The 24,047-nt window shown below is 34.6% G+C and overlaps 1 protein-coding gene across 7 annotated transcripts in view; it reads left to right on the top strand.

The window, feature by feature from the left end:
* The window catches only part of lrba (LPS-responsive vesicle trafficking, beach and anchor containing), a 431,164-nt gene that overhangs the window by 355,437 nt on the left and 51,680 nt on the right, over positions 1–24,047 (top strand). The gene's annotated exons all lie outside the window — the stretch shown is intronic.

The raw sequence follows: 24,047 nt of genomic DNA, 5'->3' as shown, positions 1-24,047 counted from the left end.
TGTAATCCACTGCCAAATAATCAACATCTTTCTCAGCATGTTTGTTTTTTATTACAAATATTTAAACATCTTTAAATCTATATCCATTTACTTGCGATCCAATAAGATGGATTTCCTGAGAAATTAAACAAATTGAGACCATGCTTAAAATTAACAAATATCTCTTACTAAGATTTGAAAATTCCTCTACATTGGAATTAGAATTTTAAATGTTGGAAAACATGTTTGTCTGTTTTATTACTGGATGAGCTTGCTTCAATTTGATACACTCCTAAGCTTAATTTAAACAATCGTTAAAACTTTTCCCTGTAAAACAAGATAAGAATTGGCGACCCCGGATTGATAAAGGAAATAAGCTGAAAGGAAAATGAATGAATGAATGAATGAATGAATGAATGAATGAATGAACAATATAAGAATATTGAGAAAAAAAAAATTTCTTACTGCTGTGATCAGAAGGTATTACGAGTACAAGATTTAGAGAAAGTAAACAATCAGTACAAAGCTGTGCTAATACAAAACAATTTCAAACTCCCTATCAATCCAAATTTTTAAAAACACATTGATATAGCGGGCTCCCTTCAAATTATTTGTTACTTGGTGTCAAAAAAGTATTTTAAAAAAAATTATATTTTTAGGCATCAGACTACGGTGAGATCATTCAATTCAATTAATCTTTATTTCTATAGTGCTTTTACAGTGTAGACTGTGTCAAAGCAGCTTAACGTAGAAGTTCTAGTAAATTGAATTTGTGTCAGTCCAGGTTTTAGAGTTGAAACTTAGTTTTGTTCAGTTCAGTTTGGTTAAATTTTCACGGCTAAAAGTTCAAACTCTGAAGAGCAAATCCATTGATGTGCAGCTCCACAGGTTCCAAAACAATCAAGCCAGTGGCGGGAAACAAAACTTCACCAATCGACGAAAGTGAAGGGAAAAAAAAACCTCAAGAGAAAGCAGGCTCAGTTGGGGATGACCATTTCTCCTCTGGCCATATAGACCCTAGACTACTGCTATATCAACCAGCACAACATAAACTAAAAACCATGTGTAATTTTTGCAGCTCTAAGCAGAAATAAAGGAGTCATATTAGTTTTCAATCAGATTTTCCAAACACCACTGTTTCCAAGCTGTCTAAAAAGCTACAGCACTTCTCTGTCTTCTCCTAGAGTACTGTTGTGCTAAATGGCGCTCACGCAGGGAAGGATTCATGAGCGTTGTAAATACATACATTTAAGGATGTCTGCTGGATTAAGTGGGTATTTTAAACAGACCCCTGCTGAAATAAAAACATTTCTCTCTCCCTCTCTCCTCATCGTTTTTCCTCCCTTTCTGATGTCACGCGACACTCACATCAGCAGCGATTGTTGTTTTTACCACAAGGTCGAGGGAAAGGTTAAGAACTTGATCCCACTCGCCAGATAACAAGTCAGCTCTGGCCACTGTCATACTAAAGTACATTCCACAATACATGGCTAATACTTCATCGCATATTTACTTGGATATGACCACAGCAATGGCAGGTTGATTGTGGATTTCACTGTGTATTGACCACAGACCGGGTTTCTCTGCACAAAACTCTAAAAGATCTGCATGCTTTGTAATGGACATGAGTTTAGACTGGAGGACAATTGATGCTCAGTAACATACTAGTATTTGCTTATCACGTGTTGACATTAAGAATGATTCAATGTAAGTAGCAACAGAGTGAGGAAAAGGTGTTAATATGTATGCTATGTTGAATTTATCTGTGTTGTTTGTTGCATCAGCTAATTTACAGACATTTAGGTTGTTTGTACATTAAATGTATACACTGATCTTAATGGAGTATAAACTGGAACTTATTAGGATTTAAATTGTATTAATAGCATGTTTTGTGACCTTTGACTGCACTCATAATATCTTGTAAACATTGCAGCGATAGGAATTAAAAAGTTCTTTAATTAGAGTCAATTAAAATCCAGAAAAAAACTTATCCAAATGAGTACTGTGAACTTAATCCATTTGAGTAAATAAAGCAATTTGAGCACAGTAAAACCCATTAAATGAAGATAACTCAAACCAACTGAGTACTGTAAAACCCAACAAGTTAAGACTACTCAAACCATTTGAGGAAACCAATTACCTTTAAAAGACAATATTCTTTGCCATAAATTTGCATACAGGATCCTGTAACAAATGGTCATTTTTGAAGAAAGTTTCAAATAGGTTTTAGAGGTTTTTGCAACTGAACTCTTTAATTGCTACAAACCATTTTAGCAAAAAAAAAAAAAAAAAAAACGAATCTATATGAGTACTGTGAACTTACTTCATTTAAGTTGAAGGAGGTATTTAATTAACTTATTACCTTCCACACTGAGTTCAAAACTATTTTCAAATGAGTTAAATTAACTTAGTAAATTTTGAGTTGAACTACTCTCATTTCATTTGATAAAGTTGACTATTGCGTTTTACGGTATACTTATTTATGGAAAGAGTAAAGAAAGGGAGGTATTTTAATTACAATTACTTATAATGTACTTGCATTTTTATGTACTTTTATTTTCAAATAAAGAAGTTAGAATTTAGATAATTGTAATAATAAGATAATTGTACATGTTTAAGAAACAATTAACTGAGTAAGATGACAACATATACAGTTGAAGTCAGAATTATTAGCCCCACTAGGATTTTATTTTTTTCTTACATTTCCCAAATGATGTTTAACAGAGCAAGAAAATTTTCACAGTATGTCTAATAATATTTTTCTACTTTGGGGGAATGTGTAATTTGTTTTAATTCAGCTTGAATAAAAACTTCAAATTAAAATTTTAAAAAACATTTAAAGGTGAAAATTATTAGCCCCTTTAATCTTTTATATATTTTTTCGATAGTCTACAGAACAAACCATCGTTATACAATAACTTGCCTTATTACCCTAACCTGCTTAATTAACCTAATTAACTTAGTTAAGCCTGGTACATCCAGGTCTTTTTTCCTTGATTTTAACATCTACTTTAAATGAGAATGGATCTTGTTTAATGTTTAGAGTAAAAGATGATTGATTTATTGTTGAAATACAGATAGATTGGATGTCCAAGGTAGAAGAAACATAACACCAATGCAGAAAAAAAACTTGCTCTGTTCCAGAACCTTGCGAGCTGCGTGCAGAGAGAAAACATTTAATGCCTGCTATGTATGCACTGTATGTTTTTTTCATTATTCTTAAAAGATATTCTAATGACAGATTGTACAATGTGATTTCTATGAGACAAAGCAGACTGTACAGAGTTTCATGCCAAGACATTTATCCACATTTCAGCATGATCCATCATAAAAGCATCATAATGTTGGACAACTCACATATATTGTACACTAGATAGTTCTTTCTATACTCACCATCTGTCTGCGCAACAATCATGTTTATAGTGGCAATCTGAAACAGCAAATCTAGAAATTATACAGAAAAAGTTCAATTCTAAAACTATCTAAATATTGTCAGTGCAGTAATCTTCTAGTGTTGTGTCTAAAAGCAGTTGAAGACAAGATTTTGCAGAGAGGGTGAAGTCATTGTTTAGTAAATAAAAAAAAATCTAAAATGGTTTATCCAAGGCTACAGAAGTGTCAAATTAATAATTAATGTAATATGTTTTTTATTATTATTAGAAAGTAATGATAAAAATAATTAGTGTAGCAGCAACATGCTAAGATCAGACTCAATGATTACATTGTAAAAAGCAATTAGCTGACTTTACTTAAAGTAAGTAAGACCATTGCCTTAAAATTAAGTAAATGAATATGTGCATAAATATAAAAATTAGGTGTATGTCAAGGGACCTATTAAGCCTCTTTTTACAAGATGCCAAATAAATCTCTGATGTCCCTAGAGAGTGTATGTGAAGTTTCAGCTCAAAATACCCCTCAAATATTTTTATAACTTTTTTGAAGCTGCCTCTTTTAGGCTTTTATCTTAATTGTACCGTCTTGTGACTGTCGTTTTAAATTAAACATAGTGACAGATTTCAACTCCAACGGGGATGGCTGCTTCTCACTCAGGGCTGTCTATGCCAATTGGGAGAGATTATCTGTAATGGATGGGGGCTCCCCCTGTGATGAAATATACAAAGGTAGAATGTTTTTATGAAATGTGATTATGAAAAATGTATAATTAATACATTTTTACCATTAGAGTCTGCCAAATTCAGAAGCTGTTGCAACACAACTTTGTTTAAAAAGTGATTTTTGCATAATAGATCTTAGGGATACTCATTTCGATTAATTTTGCCAACCGACAACCACTGCTCATTAACCTTTAACTGGTCAGATTAATATTAAATTATTATTTAATAATAAAAAATATTAATTGACGTGTCTATTTTGTGTCTGATACATTAAATATTGAACTTTATAATATATATTTTAAAATGTGTACAGCAGCACACAGAACATATTAACAACAGAACATTTTCATGCACTAGAAAAACAGAATAAACCAAATAAAAAGAATAAAATAAATAGGCCTGTCCTAGATATTTTTCTCTAAAAAATAGCAGGCTACCTCAAATCGAATATACATGTATTTAATGCTTGGCTGTAATTCTTATATCACAAAGCTCTAACATTTTAAATAGAAGTCATTATTTTAAAGATTAGGTCTTGAGAGTCTGGTTTTACCCTGGAGCTTGTGTGCTTTTAATTTCTCTGTCTCACTCGCGGTTTATGTGCGTTCCCTGCTCATGATGAAAGACAATGGCAGGGCACTTATGTTGACTTTTTGTGAAGTACAAGTTTCTATAGCATATAACAATTTTGTTGTTTACATATATTGCATTCATTTGCATACATGTTTTATAAGCTATTAAATAAAAGCCCTAGTTTAGAGCGAAGTTATCATTATGCAAAAATCCAGAAAATTGTTAGATTTGTTTGATTCGTAGATTATGTAGGCGATTTTAAAAATGGATATTTTATAAGAATTATTAATAGCTGTAATATTTCAATTGGGAAAAAAGGTTGGTTTATTGGTTGTACACTAAATCATCAAAACTATAGCCTATTTGTTGTGATGCCAGAGTGCACGCTGATGGAAAGAAAACATTCCAACTTGTGGCCGGCTTGTTTCCAAAGCAGAGCACATTTCAGAAAGTTTTGTTTTGTGGCTTCTTTCTCCAATTGTGCAGATAAACGGAGGTGTATGACTTGGATCCAGGACAGAAGTAATCGGCATCAGCGCTGGTTTGGCATCAACTCGTACTTGCACAAGTTACCGTGCCGCAAGTTAACAAATATGTGTTGCACATTTATGCAGCTAAACTTCAAAATCTTTAAAAATATATAGTTTAACTAATACAAATAAATGGTTAAAAATGAATAATCGGTTATTATGAGCATCCCTAATAGATCCCCTTTAACTGTTTCAAGTTACTACAGATTTACTCATTTTTTTAAAGTGAACTAACTAATTGCTTTTTACAGTGTAGTCGAGTCTTCCATGTTGCATATAGGGTGCTGTGTCACTTACATGTAGGCTGCTGGCTGTGAAGCACATTGTTATTCTCCAGAATAGAAATAATGTGGCACATAGTCAAGTATTTGTGTAAGCTAGCTGTTTAGACAGCAATATGTGTAGTACTATGTTAAGGCATTTCTGGAATGAACAGTCTTTTACATCACAAGCTTTCTGATGTTGTCGGACTATTTTAAAGACTATGTAGGCTGTACAGCTGGGGCTGATAACTGAATCACCATTAAATCAAGCTCTCACTTTGCTGAAAGACAAATGTCATTTTAAGTTGAGTAAAAACACGCTCTGATGAATGCAGTGTCCTGAGGTTTGTCAGATTTATATGATGACAGCTTTTTGCACTTACCAAAGCGTGCTGGGATTCTGGGTGAGTCCATTACGTGTTGTTGCCTTATGTGGGAACTGAAGTTCAACTTGATATTGTGATGGTGAGATCACATGATCATCTTTGAGTAGAGCTTGTGGTTTATTTAACTGGCGTAGAAGCAGTTTTCATCACAAGGGCCAAACACGTGTAGCAGCAGACATTATCTAAGCTGAGGGGATGAGTCTGTGTCATGTCTTCACGTCATGAAACTCTTGAGTTTCCCACAACCCGTCTGCAGGCTGCGTGTCTCCATGTGAAGACCACAGACGTCTGCCGTGTCAGAGGTCATCAGTGTTTGCATTCTCCTCTCGTCTCCTCACACATTCTTTACTGTTCAAATGCATCTACAGTCACATCCTAATGCATTTCAAATCATGCTCTAGCTGTCATCGCTAATGGTGGCTACTGTACCTTTAATACTGACTGAGTGCAGTCAGACAAAATGTTGTTTTTTACACACTTTTTTTTTTTAACCGACTAACTACCAAACACAATGGTGAACAATCACTAGATTTGGCCAGTATGTATCCTGAAGCAACCCTAACATGACATGTTCTGGCAAAAAAGGTAATGTTTGAAGGTATTTATAACTGTAAACATTTACATTTTTATATAATAATTATTCTAATGTACTGTATAATTCAATAATTTATATGTAAAAAAAAAAGTAATAAAATATATACTTTTTCCCGTATTATATTTGGGCATGTGTTAACCAATAGAGAGCTTTAGAGTTATTTTCATTAATATTAATATTGATATTTGATATGGATATTGAGTGTTTTTTTTATTTAAAATAAGTAAAATATCTTAAATACTATTTTATAATTTAAATACTACTATTTAAGACAAAAACAAAGGTTAGTTGGTCTTTAAGATTTTAATTAAAGATAAACGGTAATGTTTTGATGTATAGTCTGCTGATATGATGGATTCTGATTGGCTGGAAGGTGTTCATTACGTTTAATTGTTAAATAGTTCCACTCCATTTTTTACATTTTTGTAAATGTGCTTCCCTCAAACATAACTAACATATTGTAATACCTTTCATATTGTCATCTTGAGAATGCAGTGGTGTTTCACCAGGGAACTGATGCGAATCAACCAACTCACAAATATGCTCAGAAATAGTTGCAAAAAGGTATCTAATACATGATACTATCTGTGTTCTCCCACACACATATACAGTATACAGTGCATCTGGAAAGTATTCATATCAAGAGGTGCCAAAAGTGCATTAACAAGGTATTGAGCAAAGGCTGTGGATACTTATGTACATGTGATTTTTCAGGTTTTTTTATTTTCAATAAATTTGCAACAATTAAAAAAAAATCTTTTTTCACATTGTCGTTATGGGGTCTTGTGTTTAGAATTCTGAGTAAATAAATGAATTCAATTCAGTTTGGAATAGCTGTAACATAAACAATGTGGAAAAAGTCAATCGCTTTGAAGACTTTCCGGATGCGGTGTAAACGGTCTCTATCTCTCTCTGTTTGTAACTGATTCAAAGCGGGGAGATCTAACTTGTCTTAACTGATGAAAATTCAATCAATTATTACTAGTGGAAAATGACCAGAATAAGCGAGACAATTAACATGACTTGGTTGTTGTCACATGACGTCATTTGATGACACACAAGGGCAGGAAGTGGTTCTTCAACACACAATCGCTATCACAACATCAGTATGTTTTTGTTTTATGTTGTTTCTAATTGTTTAAATCAGCCAAAATAAGAAATACTGAACTGCTATTAGGGACTTCCAAAAATGTTTGCTCATAAAAGGGGAAAGTTCAAGAAACTGACTGAAAAACGGAAGAAAAGGCAGCATGTACAGTAATAAACATTTTTTCAATAAATCCATTTGTACTTTTTTTTAATGCGCTAATCCGTTTAAATATGTTACAGATACAAAAACAACAACTTATACAAATTAAAGGAAAATATAAATAATGAACCCTGCCATGTAATCGCTGCAATGACATTTCCATCTTGTCTTGCAATAATCCAAGTCTTTGCCATAACCTTAACGTGAACATTGAGATAGGCAGCAGCAGTGAATGTTTGATGATGGTAAGTTCATCGACAGAACAAAAAAGAAATGCAGCCCTTGCTACAAAACTAGACGGTTATTATTGTGGAGCACTTTTCCCCCCTACAAAATAAAATAAATAATAATATAGACTATGCATCTACACTTTTGTAGGCTTTCAACTGTTACTGTCTGGATATCCGCATTGGGGGAAAAAACTATAGTAATCTATAAAAACATGTTTTTGAACCACAAAGTAAAATGTATAACGTGTACAACTCTTGTTAATGAATGCTACAGAATACTGCTGCATAGTAAGCTGATAAATTGTAATAAATGCTGTTACATTAGTGTGAACTATGTTGGTGCATTGTGATGGTGTATAATTATAGCGTAGAAAACCGAAGCCTATGAAATAATTTGTTTATCCTTACAGTTGTGCTGTACCACAACAACAATATAATTACTACCACAGTTTAATTTTAGTAATTATTTATAGTATGCTTCCAAACACTATAGTATTTACTGTACTATAGTATTTTTTTACGTGACAGCTTATACAGTATCTATCACCTCGATGAAGGCCAAATATAATTTAGTTCATTAAAAATCTCAGCTCTCTTCGGAAGGATCATGCCCAACATATGTGGTTATTTTCTATTTATATATTTTTTGAAATATGGTCGCAAAAATATAGACTTTCCTCTGCTTCCCGTTCAGTTTTTTACTTCCTGCCCTCCATCTGGATTTTTGCGCATCACCAGAACCATGGGATTGAAAACAACCTGTAAAAGGATTTTGAACACACTTCGTGTCAGTTTGCCTTCACATCATACATTCCTTGATTTTCTTTTCAGCTTAGTCTCTTTATTAATCAGGAGTCGCCACAGCAGAATGAACCGTCAACACATCCAGCATATGTTTTATGCAGCAGATGCCCTTCCAGCTGCAACCCATCACTGGGAAACATCCATGCACACTCATTCACACACGTACACTATACAGACATTTTTTAGCTACCCCAATTCACCTATATCACATGTCTTTGGACTCGTGGAGGAAACATCAGCATCCTGAGGAAATGCCAATGAAATGCCAATGAACATGTATATATGAATATGTATATATACATATATATATATATACTGTATATGTATATATATACATATATATATATATATATATATATATATATATATATATATATGTATTGAAAGCTTTGAAATCAAACTTACGAAAAGATTAAAACAAAATTTTTATTTTTATTAGAGCACAACACATTTAGTTCAACTCCAAGGAGAGTTTGACAGCATGCCATGGCTAGATGCTGAACGAAATAAAGTGAGCTGTGTGTAAAAAAAAAACACATTTTAATGGCCCTTCTGTAAATCACACTAAATGAACACTGATTAGGACTGTAAAAAAAGAAGTCCACTGTTTAGTTCAAGGATACCTATGTTGTCCAGAATCACAAGCTGTGTTATTGCAGTGTTTCAGTAAAGCGTAATGCAAGTCACTTTCAATTGTCAGCTCGATTGCTATATTTTTGACTAATCGGTTTTGCCATGAAAAACAGATATTTCTCAGAATCTTTCCTCTGCTTCTCACTGTTTGTTTCCTTTAGCAGTTCAGCTTCTGATAGTGGACTAGAGTGCATGTGTCTGCATTGTATCTGCCGTGTTGTCATGAGCTGTTTTATGATGATTCCTCCTCCTTTGTGATGTAATGTAGGGAGTCGAGCGGAGCCTGTGAAATACTGTGATCCAGTGCAGCTGACACATTCACAGACTTTACAGGGCTCTAGAAGTTTCTCTTGAAGCACCAGCCTGTTGAAGTGCATGTTTGGGGCATCTCAGCCTTGGATTTCTCCTTTACCGTCATCCACTCGAGCATGCCCTGTGAATAAATGGGGAAGTTAATTTTCAGCATGGGTGCAACTCATTGGCCTCTCTCACTCACTCAAACACACGTTCGCCCTGTCTGCATTTCAAAGCATCTTTGACAAGGACAGCAAGTTTAAGACATCCATCATGGAAATCACTGACCCCAGATATCAACATTCATACCAGCAGCAGAACATCTTAATTTACTGCTGCTTCAGATGACTCTGTCCTGCTAAACTTCTGGGGATTCTCGAGGTCACCTTATATGTACCCCGGAGAATGATATACTCATGAATGTCATTGGCCTGGACTGTTCTAGGGTTATGATGCAATTCGGTGGAAACAGGAAAGGTCATTGCACCGTACAGCTACCTGACGTTTTTATTTTTCATGCACTGTGTGTGCTCTTTGATGACCAACGTCTATATAAAGACAATTGGCCAGATTTACTAAACAAAGCAATAAAAAGTGGGAATGAGTTGAACGTTTGGCAGATGATTTTACTGAGAATGTGCAAATTACAGAATGCTGAGGCTCATTTCCATAATAGCCAACACAGTCAACAACAGCACAAATTAGCACAGAGGTGCTAATAAGCAGAGCCATTGATGATATTTTCGGATAACATTACGTTCTGGTGTTCCAAATAAACAAATGCACGTGGAGACAATTTTCTGCCTTCTACCACATGCTGTTTGTTCTCTGCTTTTCATTTCTCTTTATTTCATAGTACTTCTCTATTATGAATCATGCAAAATTATGAAAAACTCTAGTAAATAAGGGTAATATGAAAGTTGATGGTGAGGCAGTGGCGCAGTAGGTAGTGCTGTCGCCTCACAGCAAGAAGGTCGCTGGGTCTCTGGTTCGAACCTCAGCTCAGTTGGTGTTTCTGTGTGGAGTTTGCATGTTCTCCCTGCCCTCCGGGTGCTCCGATTTCCCCCACAGTCCAAAGACATGTGGTACAGGTGAATTGGGTAGATTAAATTGTCCTTAGTGTATGAGTGTGTGTGTGAATGTGTGTGTGGATGTTTCCCAAAGATGCGTTGCGGCTGGAAGGGCATCCGCTGCGTAAAAACTTGCTGGATAAGTTGGTGGTTCATTCCGCTGTGGCGACCCCGGATTAATAAAGGGACTAAGCTGACAAAAAATGAATGAATGAATCAATGAAAGTTGATGGCTTCTTTTTCTGTTACTAACATTTTTCAAAATATCTTTTTTTTATGTTCAAAAGAAAAGGAAACACAAACAGGTTTGTTAAAAAAAATTGTCATGTTTTTTCTTTAATCTCTTTTATTTTGTACTTAAAATAGAAATTCCCATACATACTGTACGTTATTGACCTTATTCTTTACATACGAGTGTGTCAATTTACCACCGCTAGTATATTTCAAACCTGTGGGAAGCCCTGAACACTGAGGTGATCTCACGAGCAAATATAACTATTTTACGTTTTGTCAGATTAGTGGCTATTTTGTACGAGTTCAGTCGTATGAAAATGTACCATTTGAAAAAGGAGGCGTGGTAACCCCAACACCCCCCACCCCCTCCGATCATATTGCACAACACATGGCCATGACCTCACAAAATTTTTGTAATGCAATATAAATCGTCCATAAAAAATACATAAATAAAAAAAACATTATCAGCCACATTATCAGATAATAATACAATTTATCACTATATATTGGTGCAATATTTTGCATAACAAATATATATCGAGACAGGCCTATAGCCATAAATAATACAGTGTAATGTTAACATTTAATAATGTTTAACCCTACAATGAATTGCTACCAATATGCATTATGTACTGTATGTGTTAACTAAATGTGTTAAATGAATAAAGAGGTGGACTTTAAGTTGGCACAAATGAATCAGTAGTAGCCAATCGTTTCATTGTGTAGTAAAATATCCATGTGAAATATTTTATGAACAAGAAAACAAATGAGGCCAGGATTTTGTCCGTAAGAAATTGATTGGATTATTGTACTGTGTTGCTATGATCTCATCTGATAATTCTTCAGCCTTCTCACCAGTAATCAAAAGAGGGAAAAGAAAAGAGGGATAAAAACTGTTGTTTTGATTAAAGATGATGTTGCATGATTAAAAGACTTTTAAAAGTGACCATAAACATTGGAAATTGTTAGCTTTTGAATCTAACAGTGATTCTGCTGTGATTCATGTGTGCAGTGCTGGGAGTGGTTTGTTGTTAACTCATGAATAATAATTATGTAAAGCCAGCTAAACAATGCACCTTGCACTTCACTTGCATACTTAACTTCAAACATGTCTGGAAATATCAATAGCATTACATTTTAGATGTCCAAAAGTATGCGTAATCTTCACTTTTTCCCACACTGATGCCACATCCTATAGATCTGGTTACTTCTTTTACTCTATCAACCATAGTCAAAATGACAGCAGAAAGATTAAAGAGCACCATATTATTTAAGAAAAAGGCTAAACATATATGCCATGTTTACAGGATGTGCCCATGCCAGGAATATAGTTCTATAGTTGTAGACTTCTTATACTACTTATAATGTTCTAATGGAGCTATAGTAAAATGATCGGCCTGCACAACACCACTTGAATGAATGCAAACATCTAATCTTGAATTAGATTATGAATTATTCGAATTATTATAGTTATAATTGAATTATTCGGCCCCCTTTGAATATATATATTTCCCAAATGATGTTCAACAGAGCAAGGTCATTTTCACAGTATGTCTAATATTTTTTTCTTCTAGAGAATGTCTTAATTGTTTTATTTTGGCTAGAATAAAAGCAGTTTCGAATTTTTAAAAACTATTTTAAGGATAAAATTGTTAGCCCCTTTAAGCAATTTTTGGTCCCACTTTATATTGTGGCCTTAACTAATATTTACTTACACAGGAATTAATAGTTTGTTACATAAGTTACATAGTTTGTTACAAACGTTATTTTTTATGTTAGTGCATAGTAGTTAAGGCCACTTAATATAAAGTGAGACCCAATTTTTTTCCCCGATAGTCTACAGAACAAACTACTGTTACAATAACTTGCCTTATTATCCTAACATGCCTAGTTAACCTAACCTAAATGTCACCTTAAGCTGGATAGAAGTGTCTTGAAAAATATCTAGTAAAATATTATGTGCTGTCATCATGGCTTGTTAGAAATGAGTTATTGAAGCTATAGTATTATGTTTAAAAATGTGTTGAAAAAACTCTCCATTTAACAGAAATTGGATAAAAAATATTCAGGGGGCTAATAAATCAGGGAGGCTAATAATACTGACCTCAACTGTATATATGTTTGCATCACTTTGACCAGTCTCTGTACGTAGAACTGTACTAATACCTCTAGTTGCTCCGACAGGGATTTCTCCACAGCTGGAGATACAGTAAGTCAGGAGAGGTCTCACCGACTCCCAGAGAAAGCAGACATGTTGCTTTTTTTTTAGAAAATGTGATAATTATTAATTTTGCTTAATTGTATCACTATTCATTGAATTTGATGTTAAATTTAGGCTCTGTTTAAAATAATTTGACCATAATTAAACAAAAAAAGGTTGTTTTCATACACATTTCTATTGATATTAAAATGCTATTTTGAAATACTACCACATTCATTCTATAGTATTACATAAAAAATGGAGCTGACTTCAAATTTCTGTCACTGCTCGCACAGTAATTACATTAACACACTCTATCTATTAAACTTTCCTTCTCAGAATATGAACGCATCATACCTGATCAGTCACTTTCTATAGACTTAAAGAGCTCAGATTAGAAGTTAATTAGCACAACCATTTATTCTAATCATTCTTTATGTGCCATGAACACACACACACACACACACACACACACACACACACACACACACACACACACAGAGAGAGAGAGAGAGAGAGAGAGAGAGACAGAGAGACGTCTCAAACTCTAACCTGAGCGAATCACAGTCTTTTCAGAGGCCCTGCCACTTTTCAGCAGCTATCCAAATAATTCTCTTTCCAGCACCTCAGCCAGATGCTTTCTGGGATGAAGGGTCTTGTTCTGCTACTTCTAATTATAGGCTCTTCTTAAGGCCTATTCAAGCTGAATTAACTTTATATTGGGAGGTGAGTTAAAGTAATAACTTCCAGAGCTCATCCATGATTTTGATCTTAAATTGTTGTCCAGTCAATCATTTTTCCCCTTGCACATTCCACTGCTGGTAAAGATTACAATGCATTTAACTTCTGTAAAAGCAATAAAAGAAAGAACCACAGGTAGTAGCAGTTTTGTGTGAATTCACATGCTGATTAAAAGTGAATTGACTAATAGGCCATGTCCGGAATGTGTGTAAGTGTTTCAAGAAGGGGTCAAAGAGAAGACCAATGACCATTTTTCTATATTGTCTGGACTTTATTATAACAGAAAGAAGCTAAATTAATTATATTTGTTTTTGTAAAAATCTATATACAGGCGTTATTAAACCTTAAATACAAATAAAATTAGTTGCCTAATTAAAACAAAAAATCCATTACAATTCTGTTAATATGGCAATATGTGTATTAGCAGAAACTAAATCTCTCTCTCCCCCCTCTCTTTATCACTCTCTTTTTCAGGGTTTTTCTTTTTTATTTAGGTTAACTAAAAATTCACAAAACCACATGAACCACATATAAATACTAAAACTTTAGCAAAATCACTAGACTTAAATCTAACAAATGCCTTTACTGTTATATTGTTATATTATTCTATTTAGTTCTTATCAGGACATCTCTAGTGTGTTAAGTTGATTGAACACTTAGTGCAGAATTTTCATCTAAAGAATTTTACCCCCAATGAAATGATAATAATGATGTTACATGCAGCGAAAATGGACCCCTTCAACCATACACATAATAAATGTCCTTAAGTCAATAACATTTGCACACTGCCTCCTAAACTTTCATCTGTCATTAAAAAATATTGATTCAATATTTCGATATTGATGATTTGATTCAATTTTTTAGATCCTTGGCAAATGATTTGAGTGGTCAGAGCCACCGTACAAGCGAAAGCCAATATCTAGAATGCCCTCTGACAATGTAGTCCACCTCATCTCACAGCACAGAACAGTTAATTGACAAACAAAGTGTGGAATATAAAGCTAGATTGTGGTGGATTGTTAAGACCCACGTCTGCACCCTAATTTATTTTATTCTGGTCACAGTCTCTGGCCCCACACCATTTTGAAATCCGTTGTTTGGTGTGTGCATTTTTGCCCATGACTTTGACATACTGTTAGTCTCTGTTCAGGATCAGTTCAATTTAATGAACATAACGTTTCCTTTTGCTTTTCCTTTTTTAAAAGAGAAAAGAACACAAGCATCATTGCATCATTAATGTGCATCAGACTCCGCATGCAAGGTTTAAAAATTGTAAAAAAGTACTCTGTGCAAAGATCTTTAGGGTCAGTTTTGTTATGCGTGTTTTGTGAGTGTATTGAATAAATAAGGTATCACACCCATCTCAAGATTTCTGCAGACAATACTTATATTCCTTGATCAGTGAGAAAGAATACAGTCGTCCCCAGTAACAATAACTATTTAAGTATCTGTGGAAGAAGTGATTTCATGGTGACTTGAGTACATTCAGCTGGCAGCAAAGTAAACCCAAAGAATGGGATCATATCTTGCTCTGAATTTGATCATTTGGTGTTAAAGATTGACTAAGGGCCGAGACACACCAAGCCTATGCCAAACAACTAGCAGCGATGCAACCCCACTTTGCGTCGGCTCTTGCCTCGTTCAGTCTGGACCAAAAAGCTGCACGTGAACACACCAAACGAACGAGCGCTAACTGAAACGCAATAGTGCATTTTGTGTCCTCAAGGGAGGACGTGTCTTTCCACACCATATGAGGCAGTAGTCTGTTTTCTGGTTTCCAAAGGGAATCTGGAACTTCCGACATGTACGTGCAAAGTGTAAACAAAGCAACATTTCGTACTATTATCACATTAATTGTCACTCACCACGGAGAGATTCACTCGTGCAGATATAATACAGGTAGTGGTATAGCCAGAGAGGCAATTGCAGATTAGGAAGGAAAGTGGAGACTAAATAGTTGAGTTTTTAGTCGTTTCTTGAAGACAGCAAGTGACTCTGCCGTTCTGATGCAGTTAGGGAGTTCATTCCACCGACTAGGCACATCCCAAAAGTGCTCTATTGGATTGAGATCTGGTGACTGTGGAGGCCATTTGAGTACAGTGAACTCATTGTCATGTTCAAGAAATCAGTCTGAGATGATTCACGCTTTATGACATGGTGCGTAATGCTGCTGAAAGTAACCTTCAGAAGATGGGTACACTGTGGTCATAAAGGGATGGACATGGTCATCAACAATACTCAGGTTGGCTGTGGCACTGAGATGATGCTCAACTGGTACTAATGGGCCCAAAGTGTGCTCAGAAAATATCCCCCACACCATTATACCAACACCAAGTCACTTAAATAACCTTTTTCCCCATTCTGATGCTCTGTTTGAGCAGATTGTCTTCACCATGTCTACATGCCTAAATGCATTGAGTTGCTGCCATGTGATTGGCTGATTAGAAATTTGCCCTAACAAGCAGCTGGACGGGTGTACCTAATAAAGTGGGTATTGAGTGAATCTCATAATCTAATAATTCATATTGTGTCCAAATATTTGACATATGTATTTAAATAGTAGTACAGCCGACCTTGTCAGGGTTCTGCCACTTTGGTCTTGTAAATTCTTGTTTTGGTGGCAGACCTCTGACACTACTCATGTCTCGTCCTGTTTCTGTCTTTGTGTGCGCGCGCGCGCGCCGTCGTGGGTGTACGCAGAGTGTGCGCGCACGCTCTGCGTCCCTCAGACGCACGCGCTCTTGTACTAGTGTTTGTGTTTGTTCTGTCAGCAGCGCGCTGCTTTATTCTCGGCGCCTCCGTCTAGTTGGTTTCAGTTTTGGTTGGCGCTGAGATGAAGCATGCGCGTTGCTTATGTGTGAGCGCACGGTAAGGTGTTTATCTATCGTGTGCTCGTGTCTTGCGTCTCTTGTCAAAGCACGTGGCTCGGTGTTTACATTGTGGTCACGTGCTTTTGTCGTGTGCTTCAGTGTTGTGTTTGTTGTCATGAACATGCGGTTAATGAGTTCTCTCATTGGCTGCATGTTCTTGTCCTGTTAAGTGAGCGCATGGCTTGTGTTGTCTCTCTGTGTCATGCGCTCTATTGTCTTGTCCCACCCTCCTTGTTAACCCATTATTAGTTAACTGTGTTCACCTGTTTGTGTTAATTTTCTACAGTTTATATACCCCTCACTTTTGCTGTCCTGTGCCAGTTCATCATCACATGTTGTTGTTTAAACCCTTGTCTTGTCATGTTTCCAGTCCTCATCCTTGCCAGCCTGCCCAGTCCTGTTTGTATGTGTATGTATTTGTTTTGTTAATGTTTTCCCCCTCGGGGTAGTTTATTTTGCATTTTATTTTATTTTTATTATTTAATAAATTCCCATTTTTCCTGCACTTGAGTCCTCGCTCCTTTTTCCCCATTTCCCCTCACCAACCCTGACAGACCTATTTGTGTTTCTTTTTTACTTAATTTGCTTACTTGCTACATTACACTTGCACACTGAATTATTGTCGAATAACCAGTCATAGCATTCTCGTCATCTTGATGTGTCCAGTGCCTAACTGTAGTGTATCTTATTATTATCTCATGACTACTTCTCAAATAAGTAAATAAATAAATAGATAGATATACAAAATATATTGGAAAAACTGAACAAAATTTAAGTTGACATGTTTTATAGCATTTCATCGACACATGTATTTTATTTGTGTCACAGTGTCTTTGCAGAGTCCACACGCATGGTTAGTGCCACCATAATCTCTCTTAATCAATGCTGCATAAGCCAGCTGCCAATCAAAACATCCCGTCTGCCCATGTGTTCACCATCTCACTCTTTTAACCACGACAGCCCTGTATTCTAATGCAAAACAGCCAGATTGATTTGTTATGTGACATTTTAGCATGGCCACAGACAGGTTACCTCTAAGTCCTTAAAATGCTTTTAAAAGGCTGCTAAAGACAGGGAAATGGTCAATGAAAGTCATAAAGGGCTCAGAGAGATCCATCTCGTAAAAACATGTTTGAAAGTATCATTAGTGTCTTATAGTTCTGTGCACTGTGCCTGGAAATCTAACAATGCTAATGAAAATAAGAGAAAACCGAAGTCTTCAATCCTGCTTCATGTCTCAATGAGCTTGTCAATTGGTGCATAAAACTGAATTTTGAAGTAGGTTTTGGAAATGACATTCTCTAATTTTCTGATACTCCCCCGACTAAATGTTGACTGTAATTTGGTTCCTCTAGAGAGAAGAATAGATCAGACCCAGACTTCTCCCATGTCACTAAACGTCTGGTAGTTAGTGTTGGATGGCACCATTATACATGTCTGCACCGCGCATATATAATTTGACAGTTTTGTCAAATGTAAGTTGGTTTCAGATGTCATTTGTTTTCATGAATTGGGAAATTTTGGCTGGTTCATTTTATATGTAACAATTTCATTTTTAAGTGTTTTTTGTTTTCAACCATGCTCAGATTTATTCTTTGTTGCATGTATTGTACAAAAGCAATTCTGGAATTATATTGGAAACATTTTGTTTTTGGAATCCGGCAGCTGTGATACCTCACCCCACAATTGCCAGTACTTCTACACACACAAACACACACACATTTCCATAATGCTGATGATTCCCAGTGGATTAAATGGGACATACTGCCTCTACTAATTGGCACATCAATAATGCTCTCCAGATATGAGCAGTCGTAATGAGCTGCATCTTACACACTCCTGGGCCTCTTTTCTACATATGCATGAATATAAAGAATGCTCACTCCCCAAAAAATCATATATATATTTTTATTTACTCATGTTTGTTTTGTTTCAGACCCATATAATTACATTTTATTAAGAAACAGAAATACTACTTTTCTAAAGAACACAAAATTTTCAACTTATTCTGAGAAGAACAACCAGCCTTTCCAAACTAAAAGAGGACTTTTACAGTTTTCACAGGACAAGGAGGCCATATTGTGGATGCCAAACATAACCTTGCAAAAAGTTAATCAAAAACTCAGTAATGTATACAGCACCCACATGTGTAAAAATTACATTTTTGATGAAGAGTAAAAAAAAGGTAACACTTCATTTTAACTACACACTATGAATGATTTATAAAGCATTAGCAAATAGTTCATTGTTAAGCATTAACTCTACATTAATAGAAGTTAGTAAGCGGTTTATAAATACAGATACAAATTCTGTGTTCTTGACATATAAGCACATTTATAATGTGCTTAATGATTGTATTTCCATACTTTGTTAATGGTTATTTTTTCATTACTTAAGTATTGCATTATTTACAGACTAGTTGTAGCTGATGCTGATTGGTCAGTTTGTATTTTGATTTATTATTTTTGTATTTTATTATTTGAAAGTGTGTTGTTTATGTTATAAATTTCCTTGCTTCCGGTTGGCTCGAGTCAGAGGTCACATGATCCCCTTAGATTGATTTAACCTGCGAAAGTTTGTTTGGATAGCAGAGTGAGATCTCAATGCAGGCACCTGGTAAATGCTCCTGCTTACTGCGTACTTTACAGCTGGTTATCAGGCCAACACGATAAACTAAACATTGTTGTATATTATTTGTTTATTTTGATGTCTTTCTGATTTTGTTTGTGTAAAACATTTGGTTTGTTTGTTTGTTTATCTTTTAGTTTTAACTTTGTTCAATAAACTAAATGCATGGACATCAGTATTTGGGTAGCTACACTAGTTATGTAAGAATAGTTGGTGCTATTTCAAGATCATTCAGAATGTGTAAGTAAATGATTAATAAACCTTTCAAATCAACATTTATGTATCTTATTATTCAGTCATATACTAATAGTTAAATTGTATGTCAATAAATGCCTTAATATTTCAAATTCATCCAGTTTTGTATCCTTAAGTGAGGACTGTTTATGCTTTATAAATCTCTTACAAATGACAATTAAAGGCTGTTATATTCTAAACAGGACAAATTAAATAATGATTTTAATAGTTCCTATTCATTTGAAGATACACAAATAAAACTATCGAATGAAAAATAATTCTTTGCAATCGTATGTAAAATAAAATTACTGTAGAGTTTAAACATCACTAAACAAAATTGAAATGTTGTATCGTAATATATTGCTAAATTAATATATTGTTGTATTTATTGCTAATTGTGTTTTGACACCTCTGTTATTCGACAATCTTTAAAGTTATTATTTTTTTAGATAAGATTGTAAACGTATTGTTAATTTGCTACTGAACCTGTATTTGTCATTTATAAGGGTATCTATAAAGCATAAGTAGTCTTTACTTTAGATTGTCACAAAACTGTATGAAGTTGAATTAATAAAGCATTTATTAACATGCATAACCAATAATATATGCATGAATAATAAAATATATAAATGTTGATTTGAGTAGTTGTTCATTTGCTTACACATTCTGAATGAATCTAAAAGCCACCAACTACTCTTAAATTTAAATGGTTTGTACATAAATAATATAATGAAATTAATATTGAACAGTTAATAACTTATAGCGTATACAAATACAATCATTAAGCACATTATACATATGCTTATAAGTCAAGAGTACAGCATTTGTATCTGTATTTACAGTATAGACTGCTTACTAACATCTATTAATAAAGTTAATGCTTAACAAATAATGAACTAACTATTTGCTAATGCTTAAATAATTGTTCATAGTGTGTAATTATAAAGTGTTACCAAAAGAGTTTTCTGTAGAGTTCAATTTAAAAGATCATTACCAAATAACATGTTTTTTGGTAGTTTTAATGTTTTTTGTCATAATATGGCAAGTTCAGAATCACAGTTCATAATAATATTTCAGCTCAAATGCACACCATGCAGATTTGTGACAGCATGAAAACGACTAAATGGTGACAGTATTTAACCAAGCACTGGATGATTTTCTCTTAAGAAATTACAAGAAATCTTTTAAAAATGTTTTATTTTGCTTATTTTTTTAGTTTATTTTTTGTTTTTGTTTTTTTGTTTGTTTGTTTTTTTTGTTTTTGTGAACTGGACAATCGGTTATAATGATCATCGTTGAATGGGGTTTCGTTATTTGAGGTTTCTAAGAGAGCCGCATGTTTGAGAGATGCTATTTGAAGATCTAAATCTTGTGTCATATTAAACATCTTAACCTGACATTTTACTGCAGAAACACTTTGATTTCTTTGTATATATACACACATGCCCTCTGGGTTAACGTATGTGGTGTAATCATTTTTAAAAAGGAATGTAATGTTGTAGGTACACGTCTCTCCCCCTCCTCTTGTGATGAAAGTGCATGGGTTCAGAGTGACACCCCTGCCTCTGGAGACCCTACCAAACGCTCTCTGCATCTCTGATGAGGTCAGGCCTCCCTGAGCAGGGCTTCCATCTCATTGCTGATTTCAGAGTTCCTTGATTAACATAAAGGCAGTCCTCTGGAGAGTTGGTGTCCAATAACATTGGCCCCACCGCCTCTTTGTTTCCCCTCACTGATTGACACAAGATGGCGGCCTGCATTAAATGCCCATCAGCCCCTGCATTAAGTTTGGGAATAGACAAGTTGTGGAACAATGTGAGGTCAATCCATCCACATAATAAACTTAAAATAAATCCTTCAAAGGGACGGGTTCTTTTAATAAAATTGTGTAGGCAATAGATTAACTGGAATAAATCTGCATGTTTTAGGCAAGCACTTGTAATAGACTGTGTGGGTTGCCCACAAAAAGACAAAATATGTATTAAAGTATTTATTTTGTTAAAAATAAAAGTGTAATTAAACAATGCTAACACTTCTTCTTCTTCTTCACTATCTTGTCATTGTTGTACTTACAATAATTTATGCAGACATGCAAATAACTAACCCAAACACATTCCTAACCATATAGTAATACTTTTTAATTATTACACTCATCACACAGGGGAAATAAGTGTTTGTTACCATTTTTCTCAGAAAACTTATTTCTAAAGGTGCTGTTGACTTTTTTAACGAATGTTGGTAACAACCAAAGAAACCCACATATGCAAAGAAAACAAAAATAATTAGTTTACATATGAATTTATGTGTAATCAAATGAAATGGCACAGGGGAAAAAGTACTGAACACATGAAGAAAGGGAGGTGTAGAAAGGCAGTGAAAGCCCAGACAGCAGCTAAGATCTCTCAGTAGTTTTTCAGCCACCTCTGGCTTTTGCCATTGTAAATTCATATAAGTAGCCTCAGTCCAACATTTACATTAGCAGGATGATAAAGATTAAACCAGGTTGTACATTTCAGCTGGACAATGATCTAAAACACAGCCAAGGAAAATTGTTTAAATATTATGGTTTAAATATTTTTATTATTAGAAATTTTAGCAGACATTCACTTGTAAATACACGTTTTTTCAAATATAAACATTAAACTTTTAACAATTAGGAATAAATAAAAAAATTACAAAAAAAACAAAAACAACAATCATAAAAATAATAATTGAACAAAAAAATAATAATTATAAGAATGATAAGAAATAAAAGGGGACCTTTTTTTTTTTTTTCAAATAACAAAAACCTTGTCTATTGGGTAAACCGGATTTTTTCCAGATGTAATGTACCAGTTAACTCTGTCAGTCATAATTTAGGAGTTGTAACTTCTTTTTTCTAAAACAAAAGGATACCTTTTTGGCAGAGATCAAAGCATATGAAACAAACTTTTGGTGTACTTGTGTAGGTCTCAAAAATTCGGAAACTCCAAATATAATTAATATAGGATCTGGCTCAATTGCAATGTCTAATGTATCTGAAAAAACTTGAAATATTTTGTTCCAGAAACTCTGTAATTTGGGACACATGCAGTAACATAGGACTGAGACAAGTTGGAATCTAAAAACAAACATTTGTCACACAATGGCCACACCTCTGGAAATATTTTATTACATTTTTAGATATTCTCAGGAAAAAAAACATGACGTCTTATTACCCCCACTGTAAGTATTGTATGGGCGATATGCATACAGAGTATTAATTTTCAGCCAGGCAGCCTAAGGGCTTCTGGTGAACTGTCATTCCATTACAAAATTGCCACGTTTCAAATCTGATTTCTTTAAAAATCATCAATCTTCACTGCCTAATAGATATACGATATGAAGTGGGTCTCAGATCGGACAAGAAGCACTGCATTAAATTCCATTTCCCTCCGCAACTAAATGAATGCTTAAGTCCATTTAACTGAATGTATTGTAATTACATTACAACATCGATGCTGTAAAAACAACCTTGTGAAATAAAAATAGTCACATTAATCATTCACCGGAAGTTTATTATTTAAAACTCTGTTTTGATTATTTATTCTATTTTGTTTATTTAAAACTCTAGCTGTGCATAGAGGCCATTGCGGTATAAATTGTAGTATTGTACTAGAGAGTAAATGGTAGAGATTATCATCCTTATATTAAACTAATCCGAAATCACAGCACACAGCGAGTAAGCTGAAAGAAAAGCTGAACAAAATGCCCTTTTAAAAAGATCTCCACTAAATATTTAAGCAATCCAGACTATGTAATGCTTTCAGTTTTATCTTTGAACTTTTGCTAACATCTATTAGTCTTGTAATATCACACAAGAAGTTATCGCTGCACAACAGTGAAACAAGTTTGCTGTCAAACCTGTTGTCATATCGCAAATGCCACGTTCCATGCCGTCTCTCATTGCCCTTCTGATTTAAAGTTCTAATTAAGAAAGCTTGGAGTGCAAATTAAACGAAATTAGCTGTCAGCGCATTCACATTTAAATGAGTGATGCTAAGACCCTTCCGGTAAGCGTTTAAATGATATAAATTGCTGTTTAAGTGCAGGGCCTAATGTTTGTCTCCAAATTAATGTGACACAAGGCAGCAATGACAATCAAGGCTCTTCTCATACTCATTTGGGCTCGTTTAGAGGCCTTTGTGCCCACACAGCTTTGAGCAAATTAACACAATTGCTGTTTTTTATGAGCAGTCATAAACAGAGGTCCTCCTTTGGCTGCTAATGAAGAGAGAAACAGCTTGCATTTCGGTGTTTTGACAGTCCAAGAGCAATCGCAGCTCTGAAAACAACAACGTGCTCTCAGACGTCCCGCGGCACGTAGAGATGAGACTAAACAAAGGAGCAAAGATATCTCGTCGTGCTCGTGTAAGATGATCTGCTTTGCTCCAGCGGTTC

This window comes from Danio rerio, chromosome 1 (assembly GCF_049306965.1).
Source record: "Danio rerio strain Tuebingen ecotype United States chromosome 1, GRCz12tu, whole genome shotgun sequence".
NCBI classification, from domain to species: Eukaryota; Metazoa; Chordata; class Actinopteri; order Cypriniformes; family Danionidae; genus Danio; species Danio rerio.
Note: the sequence above shows the minus strand (reverse complement) of the source record. Positions and strands in the feature narration are given on the sequence as shown.